Source organism: Varroa jacobsoni, unplaced genomic scaffold, assembly GCF_002532875.2.
Source record: "Varroa jacobsoni isolate VJ856 unplaced genomic scaffold, vjacob_1.0 contig00310, whole genome shotgun sequence".
NCBI lineage: Eukaryota > Metazoa > Arthropoda > Arachnida > Mesostigmata > Varroidae > Varroa > Varroa jacobsoni.
In genome coordinates, this window is record NW_019214447.1 from 52,871 (window position 1) to 65,825 (window position 12,955).

The following is a 12,955-nucleotide window of genomic DNA, read 5'->3' on the forward strand; positions in this document are numbered from 1 at the left end:
AAGGCAATGATCCAAGCTATTTAAATGACCTCAAGTAAATCAGATATGGTAGTTGGTATAATAAACAGAAGTTTGAAGTCTCCAAGCTCAAACGAACGAGCAAATGTACAGACCTGTTGGATTGAACGCGTACTGTAAACGAAAAGTCTCAACCAAGTCAATAACGACGTACCATGAAAATAGAAAAAGAGCACGATCAGAAAGAAGAAATAATAGCTTAGTAGAAAGTATGTATTGAGTACTGGACCAGATGGCTGGTTTTACTTAGCCGTGATGCTCAAAAAGATGTTGCAGGGAATTTAAAGGGGCTTAAGCTGAAGAGGTACGGCCCAACGCGGGTGTATGATGAGGCGTTTTATCAAAAACGAAGCAATGCAGGCTATGCAAAGACGGGCCGATTAACCCATTGTGACACGACACCGATCAGCGATGACGAACTAAGTGTCATCGCCGTTAACTTTTCGTTGGCCTTATTCATTGCATATAATCATGCTCGTGGTCGCAGTTGTTCTTACCTAAAATCACCACTACACCAGGTTGGCGCCACTCACGCTTGGCTTCGATATAGAGCACTTGTTTGCTCCTTCGTTCCCTCAGTTTTCTAACCCTGTTCATCAATCGCCCCATGCCTTGGCATCATTTACCTCGTTTCCTTTTATAACTGCGATTGGAGCCCATTTACTGGCGCTTATTTCGACGGCTGGTCTATCAGCGAGCATCTTAGCGAATGGAGTCTTTATCGGGACTAGTGAGCTGACTGTTGGTAGCACTGCTTCTTTAATCAAGTCAAACAGGCCTCTATTCCCAGGGCACATTCGAAACGTACCTGAACTATGAATCAATTTTATGTAATCTTGTCATTTATTTCCTAATTAGCTTGCCGTCACCTTAGAATACGTTAGGAAACGTTCGAAATCATACCTCTTTCTGAGAAGACATGTGGCATTACTTTTCTAACCTCATACGGTTAGCTAGCCAATGGAACTCTCACGATAGAGCACGGCGAAAGCTCTAAGGGGCCAATCTTTCGTTACTATAAAAGCCGTAAAGACCTCACAGCTAACGGATATATATTACATTGTTGTACTTTCTCCATAGGCGACTTTCAGCATACAGATTTTCTGTGAAAATAACGAAGGATTAGTACAAGAGATCCACTCACTTAACTCGTCTTTGACAACTTCAAAATCGTTTTTCAATACCCGAACAAGCGACGTGATAATAATCCGGCTGTACGCCGCTGAGAGGCACATTTCACATGGTACCGAGAGAAGTGCCGGGCACATTATAAGATAAGCCAACGCCGCTATAATAGATTCTCACGCAATCGGGCGATCAAGTGCAATACGTTGGATAGCCATCCCTGTCTCCCATGTCCAGTTTGACTCAATTGAACCACGCAGGAAAGCAGACCGATTGTACTGCAGTTGTATGATGGATCCCTTTTGAAAACCAAAGCAATCGTAGGAAAACCACTACAGTGTTACACATCGCATAAGTCGTTCTCGGGTCCCTGCATTTTGCGGGCCAAGTTGATTCTATATATCGAAGTGTTTCCCACCTAGCAACCGTCGACCAGCATTCAAGTTAGATAACATTGTGCTTTCGAGAATAGGGCGAGCTAGAAGCTTTCTGTTAATGTGTTGGTAAGGAAAAAACAAACTAGGGTAGTTACAAAGATACGCGATACAGACAGCTGCGAAATGATCAGGAACCCATCAGGTCTTATAGACTCCCTTATCCATAAAGGTGAAGGAGGAGGCGATAACAAACAATGGAACAAACGGCAACGGGGGACGGCTATCAATGCCGTCTTGCCGACATTTGGACTGCAACGGCCGTAGACTCGTAAAGACACGGCAAGGCTACGTACGCTTCTACGATGAACGTACTCGATGCATATATAGTGAGTACGCATCGAAAAACGTAAGCTATAGGATACACCAGCATTTACCTTGTGTGAACGAATTCCGTTAACGTTACACCAAGCCTAATATACATCATAGTTCAATTACAGATATTCACTATTCCGTTCTGATTCTCCTGAGATCCTGCAGTACCAATTGCGTTATCCTGTCACGGTACTTCTATATCCTTCGTCAGCATTTGTTGCGTTGCAGGTAACCAGCCCTAAGTACTCCGTCCTCCCATCGGAAGGTTTCACTAGTTTTACTACCGCACTGTTATTATTTACCTGTTATAATGTTTGATCTCTGCTAAACTCGATCCCTAGCATAGATTATTCCTCGATTACAGGCTGACACCTTAATAGGCGTCATGCTCTCTCGTAAAACCCTATTGTATTAATCTTTATATCTTATTCAATTACGGTACCCGTAAGTCCTCGAATTTTCACTCTCGTCCCAGGACTCTATTATCTGACAGAAATGTGTGATCGCTCTAATGAAAAATGGATTAGTTGGCTTGAACGAATGTCCCAATAACGTTGTTATTTTACCCTATTTAATCCAACATTTCAAAATCTTAGGTAAATTTTACTTTTACTTCTATGTTAATCTCAACCGTGGCGCGGAGACAAATCTTATCTAATTTTTACGATTATTACGGTAACGATTCTTTGTTACTGTATGTATTCTATTTTCCTACGCCTCGGAAAGAAGTTTTCATACGGTAAAAACATGTGAAATTCCGAAACAATTTATACTTCATCAATAATTTCGTAAATTAACCGAAGTCAGATCAGGAGAAGTAGAGTGTCTGCACACTCAGTGAATCTGAACTGTGACGCTTCATATGGTACTAACTGTGAACGATCTGGGTAAAAATCATTATTCTGCTGGTACATCAGAGACTTCAAAATATAAAAATTATACTCCAAACCAAACCTGTGTGCGTATTATTATTATTATATATATTTTAGAGCCTCAAAAAAAATAAAGAAAACAAAAATCAATCGAAAGATTCTACAAACCCTTCAGCGTTGCCGAGTAAATTATCAAGAATGGGTCAGTTAGCCCTAATTAATAGTATTTTCTATATAAACTCCTCCCGAGGGAAAAGTAGTCATTTATTCGGGAAACGATATATACTGAGGTCATTTGGTTCGCAAATTAGCATTGTTCCCTTTCAGAAAGGACAAAATATTCGCTTTTCACGGTCAGAAAATAAACTGGGATTGTTCCTACTTCATCAATCAACATTTCCGATCAATTCCGGTAAAAAAATCATTCCTTTTGTAACTAAATCACGAAAATGGGAAGAATAACACTGTATGGACCTGATAAAAAACAACGAACCCTTCAACACAAACCCTTCACAAATACGCAACGATAAATATGGAACATGTTAGATAGACTTTAGATGGATGAATACGTTTCATTGGACAGGTGATACCTAGTCAACTTGATTCAGCCATCGTTATATGAATGCGCTAGCTTCAGAAAATATCGAAAAAGGATACTATATAATATAATACATTCAATGCATCTGTTGCAGTCCCCCGTTACGGATCAGCCCGGTGTATCTCCTTTGGACGAGAAGGATAGCTTTCTGTTGAACGCATCTGCATGAAAAGCTCCTACCTACGTACATCGATATACTCCTATACTACTAATAACAATAATAATATAAATACGTTTTTATACGTCTTTCGTATCGAAAAAAATGACCTATGCATCCTCGTTATGGCTTCGGTTGGCTAACGGGTACAGTTCGGCCTTCGTTTTTCCGTCACGCATAAGCAATAGTGTTTTACTCTTAGATCTTTTTGATCGCGTCTGTAGTTTTTTCTCTGCCGTGTCTTGTAATTTGCAATTCTCCCCTCGGATGGCCTTCCTTGCTCCGGCGCTAGCGAACAATATACACGCCAACGGATGTACATGTCTGTAGGTGTGCAATGCTTATGAAAGGATGCTGAATGTCTAGCAAGTAGGTACGCAGCGGTGTCAAGATCTGTTCTGTATGTCTGTGATGGCCCGTGGTGGACCATTTCTCGTCGCCGTGACAGAGACTGCTGTTGCCGCAAGAACACATGAACGAGCGTGGCTTTTTTCTGTAGCCAGCGGCTACCTGGCCGCTCTGCCAGCTACAACGTACCCTTACAGCGTGCAGTGTGACAACAGACAATGGCAGCAGTAGCAAAAGTACCATAGCGAATTCCCGGGGACAGCCAAGCTCCACTCAGAACAAGACCCTGGGAAATGTGCTTTGATCGAAAGCGACACGAATCAACTCATCGGGAATCAATATGTCCCGATGGTCCAATCTCCATCTTTTGGCAGAACGGAACGGGGTGCAACGGAATAACATCGGTCCAGCGCGATCTATCCCACTGTTACTGCTGTTATTGCTGGAACAACCAACACACCACAAGGTCAGCACGATACCAGCCAATGATTCAAGGCGAGAAATTTTTCTATTTTTAGCCCACTGAAAAGATTGTTCTACTGTTTTATGGTGCGTATATTTGTAGAAGACAAGAATGATGCTGTACCATAATGCCATTCCTATCAGAAGGTCGGATCATGAATTTGGTCAAATAGACAGTTGTATTGTACGGTAGGCCGAACTTCGGTTTCAAATCGGTCTCTAATCTGATAGAAGTCTGATGTTCCATACGATCGTCTATGTGAATTCGGTTCCATCGAACGACCCCAAAACCTTAAAAACAAATGTCGGATGTGCTGGGCGACCAACGACGCTTTCAATTGTGCCCAACTTTCATGGTCTTTGATATTACTCTGATAGCGCCCTTGTTAGTTTGTACGTTCGAGATATTTGTTTCCCAATGCATATTGCACTATAGACTATACTTCTCAGCTAATTAGCTGTATGATAAGGTATTATGTACCGGGTAGTGCAGCCATTCGGTTGTACTCTGCAAAGAATTTAGTTCTCTACGATAATTCTATGCAGTCCTTTTTAAGGGATAGCTAGGTCAAAAGAATCAAATAAGCCAAAAATGCAAACAAGCTAGAACGTTTTGTTGTTACAGTTGTAGTATGAAATCTTTTTAAAAAATCCCGGACCCCGGGGCTCCCCCTAATCTTGGAGATTTGGTTAGTTGTGCTCTAAGCATTTTTTAGCTGCTTAAGGTTCCTCTACTAAAATTTAGTCAAATAATGGAATTCGAACTTTCCGCCAGCCAATAACGACTGCGTTCTCACGATTCGAATGTTAAGGATGAGTAAATACAAGAGAGGAACCACCGTCGACCATTACTGCAAGGCATACCTCACCAGTAGTAACTGAAGTGTTTGGTCTTATATACCCTGTCGCTAAGTTACGAGGAAATTACTGCAGCCAGCGTCTTGAAAGATAATACTAACATTACTAGTTATTTTTGGTACTATTATATAATCATCTATAGATTAGCACGGCAGTAGCAAGGCCCCTTTTGACTGTAAAAAGGTTTCAGGCTGAACCTACCTGACTATAACACACGTGCCTGCCGCGACCAAGTACGGACATTCGTTGCGAAACTTTGCACTCACATTAATGGTTTACTTCTTCGTGACGCTTAATAATAGATAAATTGATTTCGGCACAGTAGACCGATAGAACGCCTCTCTGTCGCGGAAGATCTGGTTTATTTCATGTAATACTAAATAATAATAATAATAATATTAGAATTAAGCACTGGCGTAACTCGAGGCGTGCCTAATCTCACCATGGTGACGGACCATGGTCTTCTTCGCTTGCAGTCATTCGCATCATCACGCCGTGCTTGGAAAGCACGTAGGCTGCAAGCCTGTGCTATCATATCGCATAAGTGGTTTAACTAACCCATATATGATGAACCCATATAACAGAATATGTGATAATATAGTCGATAGTCTGTATCATAATGTGTTGTATTTGTATCGCACGGCCAGTTTCTTACAGAGGTAACTTAGATTTTCGATCGGATACCGCTATCCGTGACGGCCAATGACGAAGACAATAATTACGATTACGCCATGAAATGGTCCAGTGTTGATCATTTTTACCGACTCTGGTTCATTGTTTTTATCCAGTTCACACCTTTCCAGTTATGGAAAGCTCAATACATTTTAAGACAAAGTCCTAAGTCAGGCATATCGAATATAAGTGATGATATTAAACGAACTTGTAGGACACAGCTGTTGAACCATGTCTAATAATAATAACCCTGTTCAACCGTTCTGGCTAACATCTATTTGATTCAAAAACATAATCCTTCGGCGAAAACATAACATCACGCGTTAAAAAGCACATGTTCCTTTAAAACATGTCGTTCCACGGCTTCGTGATGCGTTTCTATGGGCAATGCGACGTTCCTATCGAACGGCCCATAGCGCACATACGGACACACGGTGGCCAATTAGCTCAGAAAAGGAGTAAATAAATAGGTTGGATTCCCCGAAACAACAAATGCGAGATTGCCGTCCCAGCAGCCCTCAATTGCACCAGGCCATAGAGTATGCTTTGGCCTATTTACAGCGGGCTTATACACTATCTTTTCTCCCGTCCCGCACCATGTTTTCTTTTGGTGTCAGTAGAAGAAGCGTTTATCCGCCTACAGTTAACGTATGTGCTCAGAGTCCGGCAAGCAAACACCTTATTTTTGGAGTTGGTTTCCCCATGACTCCGAACCTTTCATGGGTCCACCGTTCTTGGTGCTGCAAATGACAATCCGTAACAGATCAAAACTGTCCCAAAGATTCCGAAACTCAACGAAACACATCTTTTTCTATGTGCTATACTTTGCCTGCCAGGTGAAAGAACGGCCTTTACTTCTAAACTGCTGGTTAAGTTTAGGCTCACATTGACTCAAGGTGGAACGATCCGGCGCAGCCCGGTCGATCGTTTTCCTTGACTTTTTGATACAGTTTTTTTCCCAAGAGGATCGAATCATCGACAAATAGGCAAGGTATATAGATACATTTATGCGCGTGCATGAAGCAACTCGGTGCCACGTTAACGACCGATAGAGAAGTTCTATTTTAAAATATAACCCAAATAAACGGTGGAGGCAAACGATCGGAGAGGAAGGTCACACGTGCGTGAACCCCATATCCGGACGGCGACAAGCCATCGGCCGACTTGAACAAACAGTGGAATGGAGAACTTTTTAAAAAGAAGCGTTAGTTGGTATTTAACCGGCTCGTTCGTCTAAACCTTAGTAGCCTCCCATTCTCTTCTTTATTGCTGGGCAAGATTTTTTAGAAATTCAAGAGAGCTTTAATAAGTACGTCAACCATATTCTATTATGACAAGTGAACACGCAGCAGACACAGCGGAGCGATATGTAGGTAATTCCACCAGCAATCGAGGCAATAGTAAACGAGCGAATGGTGATTCCTTTCTTCGTCGTGAGCCGCTGACGCTGCTCAGTCTTACTCGGCCTTGGCCTGTTTCTCCTAATAGAAATACAGGCAAAGGAAGTGGACTGTGGTACGCTACGGTGCTGCTGTTGTTGTAGCCTGGCCAACTCGGACCAGCTTCACGATATCCTTTTAGCTCGCCATAAATGCTACTATTACTATAACCTATGCAGCAGTTGCCTTACTCGATAGTAGTGGAATAACGCATCAAGGATAGACACAGGTGCGGCGACGGCAGGCTTCATCAAGATTTGAACATCATGGCTGATGGGAGAGGTCCTTAGGGGGCGGCTGGAAGATTTTTACAGGTTGATCTTAATTGGTCGATTAGGCGCAGGCGACTGGCTCATCGTACGCAGATTGAGCCAGCTGAGAACAGTACGAGAAGTACTTATAATAGTCACAGCAGTCAATCGAAAGCCAATGGTAGCGTATGCCGCTATTGCCTTTTTTCCCTGTGATTCCCTTTTTACCTCGTGTGCGGTCAATTTAGGTCTCCTCCTCAAGTGATCCATACGAATCCTCCAGCTCCTAAGGTACGCGTACGTGTAGTAGTAAAGAAAGCGTATAGAAGCATGTAGAACGTAACCTCGTATTCAGACACTTGGTAGATGGCGGTAAGTCATCATTTTTCTTTTCCGTGCCCATACGTAATCTCTGATGTCTAATCTGATTCGATCCGGTCATGTTGTTAGCCCGTTGCTGCTGGCTAGCCAATCAGCCAGCTTGCCCACAGTGTTGATAGGCCCGTTGTAGCAGGCCTTAGAATCGAAGATAACCTATTATTAGTGTTGCCATTGTGACTGTCGTTATCGGCGGGGTCGCCGCCGCTGCCGATCTCTATATATAGAGGTGCATATTTCTGAGAGCAAATGAAAGTGCACCAACAGCTGGTTGTCTGCGTAGCCCAGAGCTGACGTGACGCCAACACGCCCCAACGAGATCACGCGGATTTCTCCTCCTTTATTCTGCTATCACGCTCAAGATCAGTGAGCACCTGCTATCAGCAAGGGCCACCGATTCGACCATGAGGATCTCTTAGTTTGCGTAGGTCTTTATGTTTCGAGTTTTACGTTCGGTATCGCTGTTAGGCGTTGCATCAGGTCTACCTTGGCCCGGTTCAACGCATCGAGGCGCTACTCCAGCAACCAATTATTGCACGTAGCGCAGCCGCAAAATGGTGGGCAAATAAGTTAAAGGGGAGTCTGTAGTGTTAATATCAAGTAGTAGGATAAAAAAGGTCTAGTGCTTTTGGATACTGGAGACTATTATTGATTACTATTAGTATTAGTTCACGTTTTATTTACGTATTATCGAAAACAGCAACATTCAGAAGAAACGCACACGTATTTGGTGTATGTGCCGAAAAAACGTTTTCAAATGCTCTCATGTCGATGCAATACTTAAGTGAAGAGTAACACTTTTCAGTAAGAGTAAGTTTTCTTACGTTGCATACGATTTGTTTGTTCGACCGTTTCCTATATACACATGGAAGAATTAAATATCCTCGGTTACGTACGCGACCAGACTTATACAATGGATAAATAGTCTATGTAGCGTCTCATTTGCGGAAACTACTTTAGCATTTTCTTATGCATTTTCTATCTGTGTTGTACTATTATTTACCCGTGTATTATCTGCAGTGCGAAACTGACTGATTCCGCCAGTGGACAGCCAGGGAAAGTCCCTTTATGATCATAGGCTTTCGCTCGGCCCATTGTTTCTCCACGAAACGATGTTCCGAAAAGTATCATGCATAGAAGCAGCGATATTAGCAGCAGTAGAAATGGGAGCAAGCAAGGACAGGGGAGAAACCGAGCTTTGACGATAGAATTAATGTGACGCCTTAATGTCGTTACGGTGGGTAGGGTAGTGCCCGGAGGCGCCTTGTTGGTGGCAGTCGCACTGGACGGCATTAACAACTGCATGGCCGGGACTGGGGTTAGGCTCAAAAACCATTGCTTTTCAGATGACGACCCCCGTTGCTTTTGTTGCTGCCGCTACTTGGAATAACTTCGATATTTGCTACCCCCTTCGATGCTGACCTTGGTGCAAGTTCTTTGCCGGGCCAGAAACAAAATAGTCGAAGTCGACTGGAACGTATTGTCCGACTGAATTCTGTGGGGAAGCGTCCGCGTTCTTCAAATTACCCTTTGAAATTAAATTTTCAGCTGAATGAGAACTAACAGTATCAAGCAGTTCTCCTCGTGCTTACTCATTTTTTTGCATGTCCCAATACGCAATGTCATGCTAGCAACAGGGAAGAAGGTCTCCTTGTTCATTTCGCCATGCGAGTTCTTCAATCGTGAGACAAATAACGCAAAGTCGACAATTCGATACGGTGCTGCGCTCGGATTAAGAAACCTCAATATAAGCTGAAGCCACTGTCCGTTGACAGTCTATAAACGTGTGGACGTCTGCAAAGGGCATAGGCTGCATTACATTTTGAACGGGACCGGACACGAGTCGTTGTTGAGGCTCTTCCAAGTGTAGAAAATATATTATCATATTTAATCAAGTTCATATGAAGTCACGTAGAAGTCCGCAGCTTACCTGCTGTTACGTTACATAAAAGCGTCTATTTATTAGAAAAAGAGTAAGAAAAAAAAAACTAAGAACATCAGAGACATCCTACGTTCTATTTCTCCCTATTGCAGTAACTCGTATAACTTGAAGGACACAGAATTAGCCACGTCAAAAAAAACCCATTGACTTATATATATCGAGCAATATCAATTGATTTATGGTTTGACTGGATACATCATTCAAAAAGCCATTGTGATATGAAGCCTTTTTTGCGGAGAACAACCTTAGAAGCTATTTGAGAAAAACGGGCTAATCTTTCCCATTGCAACAACAATAATAAGACGGCATTTATGTGAACGGTTATGAAAGTTACTTCACTACCCAGACAAAATGAACTTCTTTCTCTGCTTCAAAAACACGGAAGGTTTCGGTCTCGAGCAGTTGCCGTAGATCCTCAACCACTGTCCCTAGAGAAGTACGCTTTATACAATGTGTAATACAAGGAGTAAACCGAAAACACATAATTTATTGACCCACTCGAATTTCTCTCATCAATATGAAAGCATTATTGTACTGTTTTCGGTAACAGTTACGATTTTGGAAAACACCGAAAGGCAGGCCGGGTCTACGGCGCCATATTTTAAAATTCTAGTCGTTCGACCAATCTCCCTTAATCTGCTGTGCTGCATACCAATATATTTTGTATGTTGGCAATTTCAGATGAGCATATTATTATCATATATGTTCTGCATCATAAGAAATATTCCTATTGTTCTTATCACGACCTAACTAAACGTAGACGATGCAAATTGCTTTCCTTTTCATCCTACCGCTTCTCTCATCAGGGACGGACGCGACACACATAAATATTGTTTGGCCGTACTCGGACGTCAAATGGCTGATAGGCAACCCGATGGCTGGCCAACGAAGAAACAAGGCTTTAATCATGATGGCGATAACGGGGGTGTGACCCATAAAAACTGTTGGCAATGTGGTAATTCTACCCGTACGGCATTTTTGGGCCTTATTGCCATTTTGTGCCACCCAATTAATCTTAGCAATACTTGACTATATAAGAAGAAAACATTTACGCTGTGTTTTGTATAACGGATTGAAGGCGATGTGCACAAGAAACCCTGAAGCTGAAAGAAACTGTTTTCCTTCGTTGACTCCAGGAAGACAAACATGCATACTGCATCACTATACACAGTGGACAAAGCCGTATGTGCATAGAAACACGCCATCCTGTACAGAGATTCGTCTAGTCTGAATACTGTGTCATCGAGATCAACCTTCACGTAAAACTTGGTAAGTTAGATACCTCTTTTGCTTTTTTCCATTGTGTCCAATGTAGCCAACTACCCACCTACCGGCTGTGTTTCGCTAAGCCGTTCTTTTCCGGGGGACGACACTTATCCCTTATTTCCTGTTGCCACAGTGGCTGTGGCTGCGTATAGATACGTGTGGGAGGCATGGTAGGTCCTGGCCATTGGTGTACCTCGACGGCGAGACCGCTATCGTCAATGTCAACCAAAATGTATTCATTTGTATTCCGCTTTGGCGTCGTTGACCTAAGCCTATGGCCTGGGTTCTATTCGGCGTTTTAGCAACGGCTACTTTTTGCTCATTGGTCGTCATGTTCTTGTCGACTTCTGCCGGACAGTAATGCCTTTTGCGAGCGTAGCTATGAGGGAGTACAGGTAACCTGGCCGCGTAATTTTGTCAGCTCTTGGTAAGACTCCTATTAAAACTGCCTTCATACAGCAGCCCATTTAGGCTGCTGTATGCGGGCTGAAGGCAACATGAACGTTGTCAGCCTGGCCGACATTTATTAAACAAACACCACCCATAAAAAAGACTCCCTGCTGCTCAAAGCACATACGTACCCAGAAGAAAATGGACATAGCATAATAGTTGGAAAACATGGATTAATAATGGGATTTATTTCTTTTTATTTATTTATATAAGAGTTAGTATTGTACTGGTAGATGCAACGTACCAACGCGTATTATAAGGCCACACCTGTAACGACGCAAGGTAAGGCAGCTCATTTCAATGGCAGTGGCCCGTTATCGCCTACAGTTTTTGCGTCTTGTCTCTAATGTTTCAGTGTGAAATATCAAAATAAATAGAAAAAAATGTGAAAACTACTAGAGTTTGAATGAACTAAGCCTGGTTCTGCCATTGCTTGAGGCGCAGGAGCAAAAAGACAAAAGCAAAATGGCGGAGCAGTTAAATATCCTGACAAAGCTAGTTCATTCAGCCTGTTTAAAGATAAGATGTTGGGTGTAGTAAGGCGAATCAACCGTAACGCGTAATGCTATTCTCCATAGAGTATGCTAGCGCCTATGTTCAGCTGGCAGAAAGATTTGGCAATAGCACTCAAGCTGTACAACACACATAAGCACAAGTTTGCCCTCCTGTCAGATAGGAGAAAATCTGGGCAAGATAACTCACTCAGTCATGACAAACCTGATACTTCTACCTTAAAAGCTGGGCAGTCGATCACCTGAATTAATCACTTTCTACGTCGAAATCATTATACTGCTGTGGCTACGACTACTGCTGCTGCTGCCTTGACAGTTAAATCTATACAAAAATAAAACTGTTTAACTTTTTTTTTTATATCTTGCGATAGATGGGAATGGGAAGGAAAAGCAATAGCTCAAAGGCACAGCGCGACATATCGCGACCATTATTCTCTATCAAGCCATGACAGAACTGGATAAAAGAAACTTCAGGAACACAGTCATCCTGAAGTTCAAGACCTCAGAGCCACTGCGATAGGAAATTATAGTTTATAATTACTTCGAATTCAAGATGTCGGCAGCTTTCAGCGCTGCGAAGTAAAAGACAGCTTCTCATTTGGATCGACAAAATAGAGTCAAAGTTGGTGGGCAAAGCTGGAACTGTTTTTCCACCAATTTCTACAACTTTCGCATGATCGCAATTATTATCACCAGTAGCAGCAGCAGTGCCCCACTAGCCGACGTCATGTGACCATCATCATTCTCTGCTTTTATCCGCCATTCGTTCCTAAAACAAGGTGAACGAAGTAATACTAAGCTAAAAATGGGAAGGACGCTGGCGACGCGACTAATCTTGAAAAACTCTCAACTGGCGGC

General features: G+C 42.6%; 1 protein-coding gene across 2 annotated transcripts in view; it reads right to left on the bottom strand.

Moving 5' to 3' along the window:
• CaMKI (Calcium/calmodulin-dependent protein kinase I) overlaps positions 1-12,955 on the bottom strand; it is a 54,436-nt gene that overhangs the window by 26,476 nt on the left and 15,005 nt on the right. The gene's annotated exons all lie outside the window — the stretch shown is intronic.